At 49.7% G+C, this 17,099-nt stretch overlaps 1 protein-coding gene across 1 annotated transcript in view; it reads right to left on the minus strand.

Annotated features, from left to right (window-relative positions):
* Window positions 1-10,893, minus strand: part of LOC135205517 (ribonucleases P/MRP protein subunit POP1-like) — a gene marked incomplete in the record, with an annotated part of 122,013 nt that extends 111,120 nt beyond the window's left edge. Inside the window, 1 exon segment of the mRNA XM_064236260.1 lies at window positions 10,774-10,893.
* Window positions 10,894-17,099: the final 6,206 nt, after the last annotated feature.

A 17,099-nucleotide genomic window follows, 5' to 3' on the forward strand; every position in this document is an offset into this window, starting at 1 on the left:
AGACGATGAAGACGAGATGACAGCTTCCTCTTCCTCCTTTTCCTCGTCAGCTCACGCAGGACAGTCGTCAGGTCCTCCATCCAGGCCGGAGCCGGGGCTATTGCCGAAGCAACACGGCCCGACTGCACCTGTCCGGAAGGACCTGGGACTGGGAAGACACACCGTGGGCAGGACCAGCATGGACAGGCACAGGAACCAGGAGCGACAGGAACAGCAACCAGCTCAGGAGCGGCAGGAACAGCGGCAGCGGTAGACCCAGAAGGGACAGCCAAGCCAACAGCGGAATCACATCAGCGGCAGGTACGGCAGGCCCAACAATCGCCTCGTAGAATCATCGGCAGCCAGCGGAACCTGGGTCCTGGCGGCCGGTCCAGGGGCGAGCTGCTGGAACAGCGGAAGTCTGGGGCAGGCAACACGAAGAAAACACGGCGGCGGCGGCAACACCCCCCCCTCGGTACGGCTGCGGCCCTAGTAGCGGCAGACGGCGTCATCGACACAGCATGGGGAGTGTAGACCAGGAGGGGGGGGAGCAGCATAAGCGGCCGTGGTAGTAGTGGAGACCGCCCAGACCTCGCTAGACGCTGCAGCAGCCGTGGATGCTAGGCACGCCCTGCCTCCGCGGTGGTCCATACCTGTCCAAGGTCGTCTCCCACGGATGTAGCACCTGCGGTAACATAGATAGATTAGTAAGAGGGGTTCCCTCACGCACGGGGGGAAGACATGCCCCACCCCGAACGCAAGGAAGACCCCAAATACAAAATACAACGAAGAAGCTGAGCGGGGGGCAGGAAGGAAGACGAAGAATCGGATACCAAGGGAGTCGCGGGAGAGCTTTTCCGACGACTTCCTGGCAGACCTTCGCTTCCCCTACCCCCGCACAGCAGTGAAAAGTAATATGAAAATGAACAGAATACTGCCCTTGCGATCCACTTCATCAGAAACTTAAAGGTGGGAAAGATCAATTCCCGGGTAAGAACGGAAACTTGATCCAATAATATGATGCTATCTAAAATATATATAAAATGAAACAGAATACTGCACTTGCGATTCATTTCACATAAAAAAAAAAAAATCGTAAGGATCAATTCCCGGGTAAGAACGAAAATTGATCCAAATTAAATTTCATGCAAATAAATAAATGAAAATGAAAAGAATATTGCAATTGCGAATCCACTTCATTGCATTCTATTATACAAAATTAAAAGGCTCGTGCCGAGCGCAATCACACTCTCGGTAACGAACGCACAGGGCAAAAATATAATGAAAAGAGTACTTACATTTTTCAATTACACACTTTCGCCCAAAAATACATGACTCGGCGCGAGCGCGCCCGCCCGCGGCACCGAGACATAATTCAAGGGTTTCAATTCATGAAAAGAGAGGAAATCGCCGCATCTACGGCGATAACTCCATGTTGGTTCATGAATTAAGTAATGAAAATGAAAACAGTGTACTTACAGTTTCATTTTCAAGTCAAACAAACCATTAGTAGAAAAACACAATATAAACAAAGCATACGACGATGAAGCGGGCAGAGAGCGATGACGAACACGTCCTTCACACCGCCGGAAAGAAAGCAAAAGTGATTTGTTTACCTCCCAGTCGCGCGGCGCGCGACTGTCGGACAAGCAGTTAACTACCGTCTCCCTTGTTCGAAGCTTACGACCGTTCCAGCTGCCGCTAGCTACTTCCTATTGTTAAAGGACCGATGGTTTGTATTACGTATCGGAACAAATTCTGTTTCCAGTAGTTTCCATTGCCAAAATCTTGAATCCACATCAGAAATAACTTCACTAATTACCGGTTGTACAGGGGGCAAAGCATCAATTAATTCGGAACTCGGAGTCGTACGATACCGAAACCGAAGAGCCAGAACCATGAGCGCCCAAGTCAAAAGAATTCGTTAGATACAGTTCTAGAAATCGATTTCTTTTTCTCCTTAACCGATCTTTTACACTGCAAGATTGTTTTGGCGTTTCATATAAGCAGTCATATCCTCGTCAGACCAGGGCTTACATACGTCACAACGAGAAGTCAAGTTACAAACTGTCCATGACAAGAGCTACAAATGTCATGGGGTTCATACTCCCGCTACTCATCCTTGTCCCACAAACCGGCAGTTCCTGATGTTGCTGGCAGAAGGAAGCATCGTAGTTTCTTGGTAATCCATTGTAGAATTGGACAGGTCAGTAGTTCCGGGTCGCGCAAAAGTTCGTAATTAAGATAAGAACCACAACAGAAATCAAAGTTAATTCACTATTTCGTGATGTAATGCGTGAGTGGTAATTCATATAAAATGACAATTTGTCCAAAATTGCATTTTTCCTAACTATACAAACCTGAGGTCCTTTTACAATAGGAAGATACTAGCGGCAGCTGGATAGGTCGTAAGCTTTCGAACAAGGGGTTCGGTAGTTAACTGCTTGTCCGACAGGCGCGCGCAGCGCGACTGGGAGGGTAAACAAATCACTTTTGCTTTGGCCCAAGCAAAAACTGCAGAGTGAGGGTGGCATGAGGTGGGGGGCTATGTGTAAAAGGACCTCAGGTTTGTATAGTTAGAAAAATGCAATTTTTTTTTTGGACAAATTGTCATTTGTTCCGACACGGCATACAAACCTTCGGTCCTTTTTACAATAGGAAGACTCACTTCTTGGTGGGTGGAATCTGAGTCTTTTGTGAACAGACTGGTGTTCGCGACCCTACCTTGGAAGCCTCCCTGGTCGTAAGAGCGAGGGAGGGATCCAAGCCTCTGTCCGATTGATCGGGGTGTGCACCGCAGGATCAATGGTCAGCCTCTGGACCGAGTACTAAGAGAGGGGCATGCGCATCTCTTTAGTACCAGCAATGCAAGAACTTGTTCCTGTACAGGAGCAAATATAAAGTCATGGGTTTGGACTCTTGTAGGCATCCACTTCCCCCCTTGCAGAAGGAAGTGGTGGATATTCTGCTCCTATCCCTAGTGAAAGGGATAGGATGGGGCTCTGTCATATAGCTCACCTGCATCTCGTTCTCATCCAGCGTAGTGACGACCATGGCCCTCTGCCCACAGGTAGAGGGGAAGGAAAAGATGGGAAGAGAGCCAGTCCACTACACCTCACTCACACATCCATCCACACAGTCACACCAGGACTCGATGCTGTTCAGCCTGCGAGGGTCTGGGTTAGCTACACAACTTGTTGAGCAGCCACCACGGGTCCCAAGGAAAACGTATCCAAGGACCTGTGGGCAATATCCCGAAGGTAGTAAGGACGTAAAGGTAGTCTGGTTAGACCACCCCTGCCTTCAGGACCTGCGCCACGGAGAAGTTCTTGCGAAACGCCAACGAGGGGCCAATACTTCTGACTTCGTGAGCTCTCGGACGGGACGTACGGATGTCGTCACTACCATCAGCTCATACGCCCTCCTGATGACCTCACGCAGCCAGAATGAAAGAGTGTTCTTGGATACTTCTTTCTTGGTGACCCCGGTGCTAACGAAGAGGCGTCGACACTCAGCCTGAGGTGTCGAGTTCTCTTCAGATAGCGCCGTAGCGCCCTCACAGGACAAAGCAGCATCTCATCCGCATCATTATCGGTGAAGTCCAATAGGGAGGGAATCGTGAATGACTCGAACCTGTCATCAGGGACTGACGGTTTCTGAGTCTTCGCAACGAAGTTCGGGACGAAATCGAGCGTCACGGATCCCCATCCCCTGGAGTGTCGTACATCATAGAAAGACCATGAAGTTCCCCTACTCTCTTCGCCGATGCCAGGGCCAGCAAGAAAGTCTTGAGTCAGATCCCTGCTGACACTCTTCGGAGTGGCTCGACGGTGTTCTCAGACTCCCTAAGGCAGCGTCACGTCCCACGCAGCCTAGTTCCCTGGGTGGGCAAGACTCTCGGAAGTGGCGAACGGTGTTCGAGTCAGACTCCTAAGGACGGCCCGTCCCAACGCAGGTGAGTTCCCTGGGTGGGCAAGCGAAGCTCCTCATCAGCAAGGAGATCTCGAACCGAGTTCGAGATGTCCAACCCCCTCAGTTTCAGGACGAGCGCCAAGGCGGCTCTGTATCCTTTAACTGTGGGGACTGAGAGGAGCTTCTCCCTCGGCGAAGAAAAACGAGGAAATCCGCTACCTGCTGAAGAGTGGCTCTGAGAGGAGATAGACCCGTCTACGACACCAACCACAGAAGACGGCCCACTTCCCCTGGTACACAGCTGCAGAGGACTGACGGACGTTTCCAGCCATCTCTGTTGCTGCGCTACGAGAAAAGCCTCTCGTTCGCAAGAAGATGGTGGATAACAGCCAGCCGTGAAGACGTAGGACTGGACTGCTCGGTGGTTAACACCCGCTCGACGTGTGGCTGGGCGAGAAGGTTGTGCCAAGGGGGAATCTCTCTCGGTTCTCCTGCGAGAAGAGCCAGCAGGTCCGGATACCAAATGGCCTGTGGCCATTTGGGAGGGAGCCACCAGGATCATCCTGAGATTCGGGTGACCAGCGCTCGACTGATCACCTTGCGAATCAGGCTGAACGGGGGAAAGGCATAGGCGAAAGGTTGTCCCACGGGTGTTGAAGAGCGTCCTCTGCAGCTGCCCATGGGTCCGGCACGGCCGAGAAGAACACCTGGAGCTTCCTGTTGTGCCGGGTGGCGAACAGATCCACGACTGGTCGCCCCACAGGTCGAAGAGCCTTTCCGCCACGTCCTGGTGTAGAGACCATTCGGTCCCTATCACCTGATCCCGACGGCTGAGCGTGTCTGCTACTACATTCCCTCTTCCCGGAATGTAGCGTGCCGACAGCTCTATTGAGTGTGCCTGAGCCCACTCGTGCACCTGCCGAGTCAACTGGTACAACGGGTAGAGACACTAGGCCCCCCTGTTTGTTGACGTAAGCCACCACCGTGGTGTTGTCGCACATCAACACCACTGAGTGTCCCATCAAGCGGTCCTGAAACTCTTGGAGAGCGAGGAACGCTGCCTTGAGTTCCAGAACATTGATGTGAAGGTGCTTGTCGTTCTCGTCCCACACTCCTGAAGTCAGCAACTCCTCCAGGTGTGCGCCCCATCCCTCGGTCGATGCGTCTGAGAACAGCTGCATGTCCGGGGGGGAGTGCGCAGTGGCACTCCTCTTAAGAGGTTCCTGTCGTCGAGCCACCAGGCTAGGTCCTGCCTCACCTCCTGTGTCAGTGACACTGGGAAAGCTTGGGGGATCCGTCGCCTGTGACCAACTCTCCTTTAGTCTCCACTGAAGAGACCGCAGGTGAAGACGCCCGTGAGGGACTAACTTCTCGAGTGACGACAGGTGTCCGATCACGACTTGCCATCGCTGAGCTACCTGTTCCTGCCGAGACAGGAACTGGTTGGCTGCCTCCCTGAATCTGCTGATCCGCGAGTCTGCGGGGAAGACTCGCCCTGCTACGTGTCGATCAGCATACCCAGGTACTTCATCCTCTGCTTGGGCTCGAGATCGGACTTCTCGAAGTTCACAACGATCCCCACGAGCGACAGAACTCGAGTCAGCCATCGATCCCTGTCCTGTAGCAACTGCGAGCGGGAGCTCGCCAGGACTAACCAATCGTCGAGATACCTCATCAGACGTATCCCGTGCGATGGGCCCAAGCAGACACCAGAGTGAACACTCGCGTGAACACCGTGGGGCGTTGAGAGACCGAAGCACAGTGCCCTGAACTGGTACAAACAAGTCCCGTCGAGGATGAAGCGGAGGTACTTTCTGGAGGACTGATGAATGGGTATTTGGAAATACGCATCCTTCAAGTCCACTGAAAGCATGAAATCGTTCTCCCTGATGGAGTCGAGCACTGAGCTGCCGTCTCCATCGTGAACCGGGTCTGCGAACAAACCGGTTTCAGGGGAGAGAGATCTATCACCGGGCGCCAGCCTCCCGTAGACTTTTCCACCAGGAAGAGTCGACTGTAAAAAGCCCGGTGACTGATCCGTGACGATCTCTACAGCTCTCTTGCTCAGCATGGTCTTGATCTCCTGTCTGAGTGCTACGTCCTTCGGTGACCCGGGGACGTACGACTGCTGTTGGACCGGGGTGGAGGTGAGGGGTGGCCGAGATTCGAAGGGTAATAGATATCCCTCCCGAAGGACATCTACAATCCAGGTCTCGGCGCCGTAGCGCTGCCAAGTTGCCCAATGGCTGGCCAGGCACACCCCCACTTCCGGCAGCAGGTGAGGGGGAACGCCATCCCTAGCGTTTCCCCCCTTTCTTCGACTTCTTCCCAGAGCCCTCCACGGGATGAGGAGGGCTGGGAGGAGGGCTGGTTACGGCCCCCCTTGCCAGAAGTCGAAGAAGACAGAGTCATTCCTCGGGGCTTCGACGCAGCAACCGTCTTAGCAGCCGAGGAAGCGCTAGCCGAGCTCTTAGACTTGGCCGGCAGTCCGAGGCTGCCAGAAGCCTTCGAGACTGCCTGGTAAAACCAGACGGTCATGTCCTCAGTGCGCCGCTTGTCCACCGCAGCGGTCCACCATCTCTCCTGGGAAGAGAGACGTGGAACTCCGTAAAGGTCCGTTTCGAAGTCCCAATGCCGCTTCACGCCCGGCCACCCTGGACACCCGAGTAAGGACAGCGTCCCTTCGTCGGAGAACCAGGTTGGCCCACAGGTTCACCGTCTGGTGGGCAAGGAAAGAGATGGCTCTTCCCCCACAGACTGGCAAAGTCTCCTGAAGGCCGAGTCATCTTCTGGGAGAAATTCCCCCAGAGTTGGCTGCGACCTTAGATACTGTGAGGGACCACAGATCTAGCCAGGAGACGGCCTGGAAAGCTGCCATGGCGGTAGATTCCAGGCCTAGTGCCTCTTGCTGCGAGAACCACAGGTTCTCGGACAGGAGCTGTTGCAGAGACACACCCGGAGTCAGCCTCGCTAACTCCGGGTTTCACCTGTTTTGGGCGGCATCGGATCTTCAGATGGCACGTAAAACCGCCGATGTCGTAGCAGAGGAGGTGGAAGTAGCTTGCTAGACCTGCCAGACTTCAGTGAACCGTCCTGTCCAGAGACAAGCGATTCAACTTGGTCCAGCACTGAGTCAGCCAGCTCTGACCGCGGCAAACCCACCGTCGGTCTGGGTTCCCTCTTCGGGCCCCAGAACGACTCGAGCCGGGACGTGGCTCGGATGGTGGGAGCGGCGATCCTTCCCCGAGGTCGTTGTGCTGACGAATCAGCGCAATAACCTCGCAAAGTTCCTCTGGATCTCAGGAGTGACTGCATCCTGTGGAGTCGGACCGTCCAGTCCCTCAAACAGGAGCACCTCCCGAGACCCTCCTCCCTCAAGGAGAGGAGCAGCGACAGCCCCCTCTCGGTCTCCTCCAACCCCCTGTGCGTAAGACCTGGCTGGTCCGAGAACCGAGCCTGGTACGTACGACGACGTGGCGGGATCCTGAAGGGCGCACCCTTCACGATCACTCCTCACTACCTCGCCCCTCCCGGTGTAACCCGAGGAGGTTGAAGGAGTATGGAGAGGCAGACCTGACGCGCTCGTCCTCGCTCACTGGCAGAACCAGCGGGCTTGGAGGACTGCAGGCGATCGTCAACCCGCGGTGGCGATCGAGCTGCAGACCTAGTCGAGCCGTCTCGCTGTGGAGAACGGCTGGACCGAGAACAGCGGCCCGGTCTCGTGTGTCAGGAGCTGGTGCTGGTTACCGTACCCGATCGCTCCCTGTAAGAGCGACGGTCAGCGACCAGCGAGCTCCACTGTCACGGTGAGACCGGTGCGTGTCCTCACGGTGCGTCAGTTCGCTGGTACCAGCCGTGGCTGGTGCCGGCGAACGGGGGGACCTCTTCCCAGCCTCAGCCCGTGGCCGGTCATGGACCGTCACGTCCGCCCCCGGGTAGCCAGCTGCTCGCCGCGAGAGCGAGAGCTGGTCTGGTGAGAGTCGCGTGAGCGGCTGTCACCAGTCTTCCGCTCCGTGCCGTGGACCTGACGCTGAGCGGACTCAGAGGTCTGGTTCCTGGCTGCACGGTCGCTGGTAGGCGACCGTACACTCGGTACCTCTCGCGAACGAGCGGCCGAGCCGGATCCTGCTGCTGTGGCCGAACCACTGACAGCAGGTGAGGAAGTGCCGGTGTTAGCCGGCACCCCTCTGGTCCCGTAGTCTTCTTCCTTGCGGGAGAAGAGACGGGTCCTGCTCCGAAGGAGCAGGGCGACCAGCGGAAGAACCCCCCGTCTCACCAGAGCGAGACGGGCCCTTAGAAGCTCCCGAAGGAGACTTCTTAGGGGGGGGGGAGGCGACCTTCTTCTTCTTAGGCGGGGAGCCCTAGAAGAAGAAGGGGAAGAGGCGGCAGACGACGACGACGAGAAGACGATGAAGACGACGACGACACCTTCCTCCTCCTCTTCTTCTTCTTCGTCAACCTCCTCAGGACCGACGTCAGGTCTGTCATCCAGGACGGAGCCGGGGCTGCTGTTGCCGAAGCAACAGGGCGGCCGGACGTACCTGTCCGAACAGACCAGCATCGGGAGCAGCGGCGCCAGGAACGGGAACACATCAGCAGGTGCGAGCATCACAGGAACGGCAGCGGACACGGCAGATCAGGAACAGGAACAGCAGCGGTGGTCACGGCAGGTACGGCAGATACAGCTGGTCGAACCAACGGCACAGACGTCATCGTTACCGGTGGGAGGTCCAGGGCGAGCTCTTCGGGCACATGAAGTCCGGTCGCGGCAGCACGGCAACCCAGGTGGCGGCATCACACTCCCCCGAGTTACGGCGACTGGCCCCTGCACCGATGTTGTGGGTGTCACAGAGACCGCGTGCTGGGTGTACACCAGGTGAGGAGGTGACGCGTAGCCAGGTGTTGTCAGGGTCGTGGTGGTGGTTGTAACCGTAGCATGCGTAACCGCCACGGAGCCAGCGAGATGATAGAGCAGCCCCTGGACACTCGGCACGCCCTGCAGTCCCAACGATGCCCACACCTGTCCGAGGTCATCCTTCACGGGCAACCGCACCTGAGGAGGCAAAAGTCGGGTGATTAGGAGGATCCCTCTACCCGCTCGCGCGAAGACGAGCGGATAGAGGACCCAGAGTACAACTCTACGTCGGGGTATCTAGCGCCCTCCTCCACACTCGACACATCGGGAGAGGAGAAGGACCTAGACACCGCCCCCGAAGGGGAAGGCGCGAGACGTGGAAGTTGAGCGGGCGGCAGGAAAGAAGACGAAGAAAGGCGTGTCGTCACCAAAGGAGTCGCGGGAGAGCTTTCCGACGACTCCTTTGGAGGCCTTCGCTTCTTCCTGCCCTCATACAATGTCCACTGCGCCTCCGACCAGTCATTACAAACATCACAGGGCTCGGCCCGGGTGCATTCGCGCCCGCCGGCACCGAGCACAACACATGAGGGTCAATCTCGGGGAATGATCTGAACTTCCCGCATTTGCGCCCTTCGGTACCCGGGCAAAGTCTCCTTGGGGTAGCGAGGCGTGGAGATTCCATCATTATTAAATTGCAGCGTAATTAATATGATAAGAGAGAATAACTGTACTTACAAGCTCTTTCATACACAATTACAAACAAACTAGAAAGCAAACGACGAGCAGCGGGCAGAGAGCGAACACACACGTCCACCACTGTGAGGGCCGAAAGCAAAAGTGATTTGTTTACCTCCCGCCCGTCGCGCGCAGCGCAGCCTGTCGGACAAGCAGTTAATCTACCGAACCCCTTGTTCGAAAGCTTACGACCTATCCAGCTGCCGCTAGTATCTTCCTATTGTAAAAGGACCGAAGGTTTGTATGCCGTGTCGGAACAAGTCTCATTTAACAAATAATGAAAGCTTTAAAGGCACAAAAATGTTTAAGGAAATTTATAAAGAGCGGCCGTGACGTAAACAACACGGGCGCTCGTTAACAACTGATTTGAGGGTGTCAGGACGCGTTATAATGTACTTTTTCGGAGGGTGGCAAGCGTTGATTGTAGGTGGCCTGGTTGGCCTGCCGTGGTGATCTACCCTAACGCGTCCTGACATCGGAGATGGGCATCAGACGCGACTTGTTGTTGGTGAGAAACTGAGCTAAAGACCTCTACTCCGGTGTCAGGACGCGTTATAATGTATTTTTCTTGGGGTTGTACACGTTGATCGTACATGGTCCACCACTGTACCATGCAGTTTTTTACCCTATACCTATCACATTATGTTGAAGAAACTTCAATCTTTTGAATGGTATGCTTGGAGTTGTACTAGGCTATACCTAATTGTATTCTTGTTTCACCATTTACCTATAAATATCGAGTGAATAAGACCTGTCCACCGTGATAAGGGTTGGTAGTCGCTGGTGTTTCCCCCTAATGTACTTTTTTTGGGGTTGTACACGTTGATCATACATGGTCCACCCGTGTAACCATGCGGTTTTTTACCCTACTTCGAAAGGAGAGTAGAGGTCTTTAGCTCCGTTCCTCACCAACAACAAGTCGCGACTGATGCCAATCTCTGGTGTCAGGACGCGTTATACTAATATACTTTTTTGGGGGTTGTACACATTGATCGTACATGGTCCACCCCTGTACCATGCGGTTTTTTACCCTACTGCCCAGCCCATCCGAAAGTTACGAAAGGCTGGGCGTAAGCCTACCAAGTACCTAGGTCTTAGCTACTACTACATACCTATCTTTAAGTAGGTAATCTACTACTAGTAGGTATCCAATCATACCGGTACCATTAGGCCAAGCCTACCTACCTATAAGGTACTAGACTAGTGCCTATTTGAAGACCTCGACACACCTCTCCATTAAGTAGCGTAGATTAAACCTCATTTAGTTGTAGTCATAATTACTTTATACTTACCTTGCAATCTATTACGACAATTTTTAACACCTCTTGATACTATAAACTTTGAAAACAGCATTGGACGATCATTATATCCGCATCGGTAGTGCTTGTCTTCGAAACGTGACGGGTAGTTGTAGTAGTAGTAGTAGTAGTTATGGGTCGAGGCAATGCCTTTGCAACGGCGCCTCTTAATCTTGGGTATTTTTTTTATTTGTTTAGCTCTTTCCTTTTTTCTCTCTTTTTTTCCACATCAAGTATATGGTTTCTTTTCTTATTTCGTTGTTACCTGAAAATAGAAATTTTCCCACTACGTCACTTTCCTTCTCTTCATAGGGTTGTTGTAGCCCTATTGCTTTAACCCGTTCTTCTATATATGTACCACAATATAAAAGGAAATGAAATATGTCTTCTACTGCATCATTGCAAAAAGGACAACAGGTGTTCTCCTTCTGGTGCCTCTTTGCTATATTTAAATTAAGAGAGTTGGTTCTGGCTTTGAAGAGAAGGACTGAACCCGTAGAGTTGTCATAAATTTCTTCATCTTTTATTTCTCTTTTCCACGTTTTATATATGTTCACAGTCACTTTATTTTCCAACTCTTCTTTCCACCTCTCTGTGTCCCCATATTTGGCTTTGTCCTTTATTTCTGTTCTGGACATTCCTTCTAATTTTCTTAAATTTATTTTAACTTCATGCATGTACTTTTCCACTGTTTTCCACCATTTTCTTTCCTTTTCTTGCATATCTGTAATTATTTTCTTCAGTATCTCTTTCCGTCCATTTAAAGTATTATTTACATAGCTTATCTTCCCACTCATAATTCTACTTTTCATTGAAGAAGCTCCTATCTCCCCCCTTAATGTGGCTACTACTGTACTTCTACATGGCCCTAATATTTTCCTATATACCCCATTCTCTATTCTTTGTATTTTTTCTATTTCTGCGTCTGTTAGATTAACCACATTGGTTCCGTATAAGACTGATGGTAGAGCTATGTTTTTCCAGAATGTTTTCCCTATTAGAACTTTGTTGCAGCTTTTTTCTATCACGGAGTAGGTTAGGTTGGCTAACTTCTGTGCTTTATTCAACATTTCTTTTTTCTGTTGCTTAAACATATTTCTAGAGTCATTTATCTTTATTCCTAAATATGTAATGTTCTCCCTCACCTTTATGTTCTCTATCTCTTCTGGTTTATCTTTCATGTTGAAAATAATGATGCTGCTGTAAGGACAACACTTTTTCCCTATTTTTATCGTAACCAATCATCAAGTCGCTTTGTCCTTACTTCCATCCGATAGAGCGTTCCGCGGCCTTTTCGCTGATGTATAACACTTGCAATTCATTATATGTATGCTTTATTATATCTAAATGAATGTCTGTAAGAAAACACAAATTTACCGTCTTGGGGTCATTTCTGTTTGCGGTGCGAGACTGCACTACATATCCGTCCGCACCTGTCTATGTCAACCCAGATTGTCTGTAAATAAATAAAACCTACGGGCTGCTCTATGAGCAAGAGCTCGTGCTGGCATAAAGCCAGCTTAATCTTAAACAACAACAACAACGTAAATAAATTATCAGTACCCAGCTACCTGTCTTAATCTCTGGTCCTCACAACTGGTGACCTCCCGGAGTTGGTGACACAAGCGGTTCAGGCCCAGCCTTTAACGGACTAAATACGGCCGCTCACCTTCAGAGAACCTTTAACGGACTCAATAACGGCGCCACAGTTTAGGTCTCTGAAAACTCCACTGCGAGGACGACCAACGCCATTAACGGACTATCACGGCACTGCTTCCCAGCGGTGGTTTTTGGCGTTTATTTCGAGGACGGGTAGCTGGGTGCTGGTCAGGTCCCCAACACAAAAGTCAGGCGGCGGCCCGAGAACATCCATCCGACCTCGCGGCCTCCTTTGTCTCACCTGGGGGGACACCAGATATCTTCTCGACCCGCCGCAACTGCGGCCTCCTCGGTTTTTCCCCCGGCGCCATTGCCGCACCGGCGAGTCCCCCAGATGAAAAGCCCCTGCCTGCCGGCGCCGCTGCTATAAGCCAGGGACGTGCTTTACCACCCGACGTCGCTGCCTGTGGGCTTCCCCTGCCTGCCGACACTGCTGCTATAAGCCAGGGACGTGCTTTACCCACCCGACGTCGCTGCCTGTGGGCTTCCCCTGCCTGCCGACACTGCTGCTATAAGCCAGGGACGTGCTTTACCCACCCGACGTCGCTGCCTGTGGGCCTCCCTGCTGCCGACGCCGTTGCTACACCGAGGGACCTGCTTTACCCACCCGAAGTCGCTGCCTGTGGGCCTAACCCCTGCCTGCCGACACTGCTGCTATAAGCCAGGGACGTGCTTTACCCCACCCGACGTCGCTGCCTGTGGGCCTCCCTGCCTGCCGACGCCGTTGCTACACCGAGGGACCTGCTTTACCCACCCGACGTCGCGGCCGCACACGTGGGCCTGCTCGGCCCCCTGACGTCGCTGCCTGTGGGCCTCTTCAAACCCTCGACGCTGCCGTTATTCCTGGGGCTCGCTCGGCCTTCCTGACGTCGATGCTACACCTGTGAACCTGCTCACACCTTCTGACGCCGCCGCCTGCAGTCCTCCTCGGCCTAGGCCGCGGACACCGCTGCCACGCCTGTGGGCCTCCCCTGCCTGCCGACGCCGCTACCTGTGGGTTTTCCTCGACCTGCTGACGCCGCTGCTCACCTGTGGTTCCGCTATGCCCGCGGGACGCCACTGCCACACCTGGGGATTCCCACGGCCCGTCCCCCACCACACACAATGCAGCTCTCTCTCGCAGTCTTGGTCGCCCGGCATACAGTAGAACCCCCCAGCTACCGCCAGGGGAGGCATCCGTTCGAATCAGCAAAACCGAAGGACTATACTCGAGGACGCCCCACATCAAGTGCCACAACGACACGGGGTCGCCCCCTGCCTCCAAATTGTCATGTAATTTGTCATCCATAATTACTCCCATAATCATTGTCTTGGGGTGGGGGGGAGTATTTGTAAGGACAACACTTTTTCCCTATTTTTATCGTAACCATCATCAAGTCGCTTTGTCCTTACTTCCATCCGATAGAGCGTTCCGCGGCCTTTTCGCTGATGTATAACACTTGCAATTCCATTATATGTATGCTTTATTATATCTAAATGAATGTCTGTAAGAAAACACAAATTTACCGTCTCGGAGTCATTTCTGTTTGCAGTGCGAGACTGCACTAACATATCCGTCCCGCACCTGTCTATGTCAACCCAGATTGTCTGTAAATAAATTATCAGTACCCAACTACCTGTCTTAATCTCTGGTCCTCACACTGCTTTTCTCTTTATTTATTTCTAACCCACATTTGTTTCCTATATCTATTAAAATCTTTATGTTTATTCTTGCATCTTCTATATTACTTGCTAGAACTAATCCATCGTCGGCGAAGAAAAGTGTCCCTATCTTTAACTAGTTCATTTTTCAAAATCCTGTCCCTTCCTCCTCCATTTTCTTAAGTATTAAATGATGTCCCATTAGTTTGAAAAGTAAGTAAGCCTGTGCAACCTTGCCTAATCCCACTTGTAATTCCCATTTCCTGTTCGACTCCCTCCCCCCCCTAGGTCTATTATTGTGCTATCCCCCTTCATATATGTTAACTACTGCCTCTATGATTTTTGGATGTATTTTGAACTGTTTCATGACTTCGATCATGACTTCTCGTTTTACTGAGTCAAATGCTTTACTGTAATCGATAGCTATTACTATTAATGGTTTTCTATTCCTGTAGCTCTCTTTCTACACCATATTGTACTGTAAGGATGTTATCTTCTATCCTACTCCCTCCTGTAAATCCCTGCTTGGCATTCGTGATCTTGTTCATTCAGTCTGAGGTGTGCTTCTATTTCGTCTTTTATCAGCATCATGAATACTTTGTATGATATATTTAATAAAGCTATAGGCCTTAAATCCTTAGCCCTTGGTTTCCTTTTCTTTTCTATCATTTATGTTCTAGATTTCTTCCAAGATTCAGGCTTTTCTTTGATTTCTAGTTCTTTGTTGTAACACCTAACTAGTACTTCTATACAGGTTTTGCTCTTCATTAATGCTTTGTAAAGCTCTGGTTTGATTCCATCTGGGCCTGCAGCTTTTTTAGCTTTGAGCTTACTTAGACAAGCTATGACTTTTTCCTTGGTTATCACAGGCTCCTGAATTGGGATTATCTTCCTTTTGCATTCCATCACTAGGTCCATGTGTTCTCTTAGTACTTCTGGGAATCTATAGTCTCCAATTCTTATGATATCATCTTCTTGCTGCAATTCATTTTCATATTCCATCCTTTTCTCTTCGTTCCAGATTTCCTTTATTTTATTTTCGTGTTTGCTGTAAATGGTTCTCCAATAATTCACTAATTCTTCCTTTGTTTCAGCCTCATTTAGCTTGCTTCCCTGTTCATTATATAAGTGTATAGTTTCTTTTTTGGCTTTTTGCTTATTTCTTAACTTACCAATATTTTCCTAGAGCTCTTTGTTTTTGTTTCTTCTTATTTCTTCTGTTATTTTCTTTTCATATATTGTTATCTTTTCTCTTATTAATACCTGCACTTCTTTTTTCTTTTGTATATATTTCTTCTCTAGACTTTCTTTTACGCCATTATCTCTCTCATTCCTTTTCTTCCTATTCAGCTCCTTCCTTTCCTTGATACCTTTTCTTATTTCTTCACTGAACCAGGGTTGCTCTTCTACTTTCTCCTCTACTAGCAACTTTCTCCTATATGTTCTCATTAGCTTGTCTTCTGCTACTTCTTTTATTGATAAGTCCATATCTGTGATTCTGTCAATGTCTTTATCTATTAGATCTCTTCTAATTTTTTTTAATAAAGTCATTTAGGTTTGTCTTTCATCTGTTTTGAAGTATTTTACTTCCCCCCATTTACCCTTGTTGAGATTCTTGTTCTGTCCTTTGAATGTTAAGTGAATGGTAATTAGGTTATGGTCTGAGATATCAAATTCCTCAAAATTTTTGTATAACTTCTCATTGACTAAGGCAAAATCTCATGTGTATACTCCAGTGCATCTGTTTTCTGCGTTAAGTAGTATTAGCCTATGTTCATTCATCCATTCTAATATTATTTCCCCGTTTCTGTCTGTATTCTGCTGGCCTAAGAAACCTATGTGGCCATTAAAATCTCCTAAAATCAGTAATGATTCTTGGTCGTTTATGTTTTTCATAATGTTTTCGCATTCTAGTTTTATTGCTTTATCTCTATTTTTATCCTCCTCTGTATTTCCTACTGATAGGTATAACAAACAAAATATGGATAGTATTATTGTATATTTTGCATTTAGCATATAGTAAGTCTTTGCTAATAGTCTCCACCTTATTGAACTCTGTGTTATCACTGTCTCTATATAGTATCATTAACCCTCCCCCTTTTTTGTCTTTCATCTCCCTCATATTTTCTATTTTATTTATACCTTTACTTAATGCTAATTTGTCTAGTTTCTGGTGAGTTTCAGTTAAACAAAATATCTTATTTTCATTGTCTAAAAAACTTTCTATTTCTACTATCTTTTGTCTAGTTAAACACTGTATATTTATCATATATATTTTAAACTGTATTTCAACTTTTTTTGATTTTGGCTCCTTGGTTAATGTATTATTTTCATCTCCATTTATTACATTTCTCCTATTGCCCCATCCAGACTCTGAAAATTTTCATTTCTGATCAGTTTACCCTTTCTGATGTACCATCCCTGTTCCCCCCTTTCTTTCTTGTCTTTGAGTTCCTGTCTCAATATCTTATCCTGTTCTCTTTCTCTGAAGGTTAGATCTAGTGCTATGAATATTCTGTTGTATCCTACTTCTTGTTTCCCCTTGAGAATCTTGGCTTTTCCTATTACTGCCCATTTTTCCCTTTCACTTTTCATCTTAACTAAAATAGGTCTCTTGGCCTAGGTTCTCTGTCTCTATCCTGGTTCCCTATAGTACTATTATTGGGTGCCTGCATCCTATCATTTCTTCCTAATCTACTTACTTCTACTATTTCAATGTCCCTTAGCCCTAGTTCCTCTTTGAACAGCTTGCTACAGGTTTCTGTGTCATTTCTAAGCCTAGTTTCATTATTTCCCTCTAAGCATTCTTTGATGTTGTAAATAACAAGATTATTTTTACGTTTTTCTTTCTCCCATAATTCCTTCACCTCCTCTCTAATCACTGGGTTAAAATCCTCACTTCTTACTCTCTGTTCAGTGTCTAAGCCTCTTTTCACTTCCTTTAGCTCCTCACTGAGTTTCATTATAACCTCTTCTAGGGCACTCATCTTGAGCACGAAAGTATCACTCAGTGTCTTCAT

Source organism: Macrobrachium nipponense, chromosome 24, assembly GCF_015104395.2.
Source record: "Macrobrachium nipponense isolate FS-2020 chromosome 24, ASM1510439v2, whole genome shotgun sequence".
Classification (NCBI taxonomy): domain Eukaryota; kingdom Metazoa; phylum Arthropoda; class Malacostraca; order Decapoda; family Palaemonidae; genus Macrobrachium; species Macrobrachium nipponense.